Below are 5,390 nucleotides of genomic sequence, written 5' to 3' on the forward strand. Positions count from 1 at the left end.
AATTGCAAATAAACACAACAAATAATGGTTTAAGATAAATAGAAAGTAAAAAAGACAAGATTGACAAGATTTTTAAATAAGAAAGAAATTAAAGACATAAAATGATTCAAAAAACAATAACAAATACTGAATACAGGCAAGGAAGATTCAACAAATGTATAATAGCAGTCTTTAAAAAAGAAAAATAAAGAAAAGTAACAGAATAAAAATAACAACAATAATTGAGAAAAACTTTCCTAAAACTTAAAATTGGAATATATTTTACAATAAAATATACAATATAAAAGTAAAACTACATATTGAAAAGGCACAGCCCATACCTGAGAAAACTGACTCAGAAGAGCCAACATTGAAACGTATTCTAGTAAAATCGCTGGACTAATAAGAAAAATGAACAATCCTTTGGCATCTAGGCAAAAAATACAAAAGACATAACAAAAATAATATTAGACTGCCATCAAACTTTTAAGAAGCAATGCTTTATGCCAAAACGAAGATATGAACTAACGTATTTAAGATGCTCAAAGAAAAAATATGAACTAAGGATTGTGTATCCCTTCAAACTAATTCACATTCTAACTGCTACCACATTTAAGAACTCAGGTAATGTTGTTCCCATGTGCTCTTTCTGAGGAATCTACTAGAAAACAAACTTCAGAGAATTAAAATTGCTATAAAGATATCAAAATAGGAATTGATGGTGAGCATTATACAGTTACATTTACAACTAAAATTTTAAAAGTTAAAAGAAAGAGGGCATGTTGTATAATAGTTTTAAACACAATGTAGACAAACTACCACTGTTTTCAAAATAAAGAATAAGCATAAAAAAATTAATGGTTTGCAGTAATCATATTGATAGAATAGTATTGATATTGTTATTCTGAGACTGTTACGGAATCATGTGGAATAAAGTACATGAGTAATTGTGAGATATTCTAATTCTATTATCCCTCCCTTCTTGAGAACTAGAATTATTGGTTTTGAATAAGTGACAAATGAAAGTAAACTAGAGAAGTCAAGCAAGCCCCGTAATCCTAAAAGTGAATTGTGGTTAACAGTATAAACTGATGAAGCATTTTAAATAAAAAAGTTAAAATATCAATTTTTAATTTTATATAACAAAAAAAAAATGTTATTGTATCACGGTTCTGTCAACTTAAGAGACCTAGAAAATTAACCAAACCAAAATAATTTCCTCAGGCATATGCAGTGTCTTTTCAATATGCAGTTTTACTTTTACATTGTATATTTTATTGTAAAATATATTTTCATTTTAATTTTTAAGAAAGGTTTTCTCAATTATTGTCATTTTGGTTCTGTTTCTTTCCTTTGCTTTTCCTCTTCAGAGACTGCTATTATACATTTGTTGAATCTTCTCTGCCTGTATTCAGTATTTGTTACTGTTACTTAATTTTGCACAGCTATTCATATTGTCTACAAATCACGACAATTCTAAATCTTCTTTTTCAATCTTTATCATACCTTGCCACAGAGAATAGGAGCTGCACTACCAATGCTAAATAAAAACATAAAAGTAGGCCTCATTGTCATTATCTCAATCTTAAGTGGAAATTTTTTAATGTATTATCATTAAGTATGATGTTTGCTCTAAATTTTTGGAGAGGTAGAAATTTTTAAACCATATTTTTATTAAACTGTATCGATTTAACTTTTGCTATAAAAGATGAGGAAATTCACATTACTATACTTCTTGCCATTTTATTTTTTCAACCTCCTATTTTTATTATTCTGAGATTGTTTTGAGTATCATGTGGAATAAAGTACATAATTGTTTATTTATTATTTACCATTATTATTTTATTATTTATTTATTATTCTTTGAATTATGCCAAAGTTTATAACATTAAACTGTTTCATACCCTAATTATGAATAATGTTTTGCTTTAGTTCTAAGCTTAAATTTATTCATTATCTATATCCTTTATTTCATTTCTAATTCTGTCATTTCTTTTCAATCCATATTTATCCCATCATTGCCTTGATTTTATCATTGATCTTTTTTCCAGAAGATACCGATGGGTGCTCTATTCTCTGAGTTCTTTAATATTTGAAAATATCTTTTATACATTAATTATTGTGACATCTTTGAGTTTAGTAATTTGTCAGTAAATGTTTAACTGGCTCTGCAGAAGAACAAAAAGATCTAATTTTCACGTCTGCTGATTTTTCTGAGGTGAATAATCCCACCATAGCTAATTTCAAGTTACCAACATGATATCCCTGACTGGGAAGAAATGCTCACGGGAACACCATTATATTACATTATATATCTTGGTTATGTAGAAACAATAGATATAATTAACCTCAAGAGTATAGATAATAGTAAAATGATTAGAAAGTGATGAGTCTTCTGTTTTTAAAAAATTATTTAATTGTAAATTTATATAATTTAATCTTAAATGATATCTGTTTAACAACTGGCTGGTAATATTTCTAAAATTTTGACAATCAGCTCTTAGAAGTACAAGCTGGGTCCAGTGCATTGATCATACCTTATTTACTTTAAAACTCTGCTGACAATGTTCTTTTGTTTTTCTGCATTAAATATCACTGTGGAAATATCTGAAGCTGATCTTTTGCAACATGACAACTTAACTGATGCACTTTGTCCCACTTCCTAGTTTAAGCCCATAGAAGTTCTGGATAAAGTAGTAAACATTAAATAAATCAAAATAAGACAAGAAAAAACACCATGTGCAAGAAAGAAAAAAGGAAATCAATGTTGGAGCAATAATCTGAAGCTGATTCAGTGACAACGCTCAGGTATTAGAGGAGGCATAGATCTTAGGAGCTAGATGCTAAGACTGTAGTACCCATCCAAAGACAATACAATATACAGTAGTGGGAATTCAAATTTCACCTTGTCTTCATAGATTATAAAATCTCCACATAGGGCTTTGGATCAAAAGAAAAAAGTCATTGGCCAAAAAGAAAAACTCCAGACTCATATCAGGAGTAAATATGAGGTCTAACTTTAAACTAAATGAATGGTACCTTAACAGTAAGTCTAGAAATTAACGTAAATTCTGGTTCATGATCATTAAAACTTCTGAGCTTTCTACTGGGGACACTCATCATAAACAATTTAAAAATCATATCGTGGCAACAGTTTTACAAGAGAAGATATGCAAAACTTCTACAGAACACGTAATCCTTTCTGAAGAGGAACTCAATGTCAAAAAGAACAAAACATAAGAAAAAACTCCATGAGATCCAGATGACCCAACAAAAATAAAACTTAACAACCCCAAAACTAGAAGTAATAGAATAATGTGGAAATATTTAAATACCAAAGGTGAATAAAAGTATTAGATGTAATTTTAATATAACAGAACTTTCTGGAAAATAACACATGTATTTGAAAGAGAACCAAACGAAATTTCTGGAAGCGAAAAAGTAATTTATTCAAGGTTTTAAAAAATGAGTAAATGAGTCTATGGCCATGCTATCCTGAACAAGCCCAATCCCGTCTGATCTCAGAAGCTAAGCAGCGTCAGGCCTGGTTAGTACTTGGATGGGAGACCACCTAGGAAGACCAGGTGCTATAGGCATAAAACATAAAAAAATAAAGAATTGTAAGCTGACAATGTCCTTGCAATCTGTGAGATCAATCAAGGGTTGCCTCGCCTAAAAATAAATAAATAAATAAATAAATAAACAAATAAATAAATGGAATGAAGAGGAGATTAGATGCAGCTGAAGAGAGAACTGATAAGGTGGAATGTAGAGAATAGAAATCATTTCTAAAACAGAGGACATTTACAAAAAATGTTTTAGAACAATCATCAAAATAACCAGTATCATAAATTTACTTTCTCTGATAACAATATAATTAAATGAGAAATAAATGATAAAATAACAACTAAAACAATCCACATACATCTGTAAAAAAATTTAAAGGTCTAAACAAAAGAGTGAAAGAAGAAATAACAAGTCTGTGAGATAAGGAACATGATTGTCCCCATGTTACAGATGAGAAAACTTTGCCTGAGAAATTGTGACTAGCTTACCTAAGCCTATACAGACAAAATGCACTGCAAACCCAGACAGTCTGGTTTCAGATCCTCTGCTCTTAACCACAGACTCTAAATTTTTAAATAAAATATTAGCAAAACAAATGCAATAATGTATTTTTAGTACGAAATGATTATGTAGGGTTGGGAAAGATGTCCAGAGCACTTCTTCTTAGTCCCTGATTCACATTCCTGTAATCTTCTGTCCATTGTCCAAACTTCAAAACATTTTATAAACTGGCAAATATATCTTCCTTCTCCAGCAACTGTGCAGTTGTTCCCTTTCTATCACTTTCACCTTTAGCTTTATGGACATAATATTTGATGGTCATGTCACCCCCTTTCAACCCACTCATCTTATTTAAAATCATTCAGTGATATTCCATTATCTTTAGCATAATAGGAAAATTTCTTTTCATGGCCTACAAGGTCTGTCCACAGCTAACTTCTCCAACATCATCAAGGATCAAATTCTCCCTTCCTTCCTGTGCTTTAGCCACACCGGCCTTCCTTCCTGTCTAGAACTTGATCCCAGGTGTCCATTTATGCTATTTCCTTGCCTAGAACTCCCCTTTCTGAGCTTTGCCTACCTGTCTCCCAGTCTCTCAGGTCTCATTTCTTCATTTCTTGAGATAAATTATCCCTGAGCTCTCCACCTCCCAAGACTAGGTCAAGTTTTCTTATTTAATCTCTCATAGCACATTATACCTCTTCTTAATAGCACTATACATATCTGTAAATTCATGTGTACTTGGGGAATAATTTCAATAATATTTCTCTTCCCCACTAGAATGTAGACCGCAAGAGGGCAAGGACGATGTATTTTTTTCTAGCATTGATTACTGAATGTCTAACTTTGTTTTGAATTTATTGGAATAATTAACAAATCACTAAGGGAGACGAGAGAAGAAGGGAGAGATGGTAGATTATTTGAAAAAAAAAGATGGCTGCAATTATTCTTCTACGTGTGCCCATACTCATTGCAATATGAGTTTGCCACTCCTCCCGTCAAGAGGAAGAGTGTATTTCTAAAACCTTTGAATCTAGTTTGGCTTTGTGATTTTCTTTGCTCGATCAAATGCAGCCGAAGAAAGAATGTGTCAGTTCTGCACCTATACTTTAAAAGGTCTTGTGGACTTCTTTCTTTTTTGGACCTCTAGGACGGCCATGTGAACAAGACGAGGCTAGTCTAAAGGAGGATGACAGACCACAGAGAAAGGCCCAAGTCATTCTGTTCTTTCCAGTCAAGGTTATCCTAGACCAGCCAGCCCCCCATCTGCCTGCCGGCTGACCTCAGACAAAAGAGCAAGGCTTAGCTGATGTCCACTGAGCCTGGCCCACAGAATCAGAACT

General features: G+C 31.9%; 1 pseudogene; it reads left to right on the plus strand.

Annotated features, from left to right (window-relative positions):
* Nucleotides 1–3,456: 3,456 nt before the first annotated feature.
* LOC112471143 lies at nt 3,457–3,575 on the plus strand (annotated as a pseudogene).
* The last annotated feature ends 1,815 nt before the right edge of the window (nt 3,576–5,390 follow it).

The sequence above is a fragment of the Pteropus alecto genome, unplaced genomic scaffold, assembly GCF_000325575.1.
Source record: "Pteropus alecto unplaced genomic scaffold, ASM32557v1 scaffold45, whole genome shotgun sequence".
NCBI lineage: Eukaryota > Metazoa > Chordata > Mammalia > Chiroptera > Pteropodidae > Pteropus > Pteropus alecto.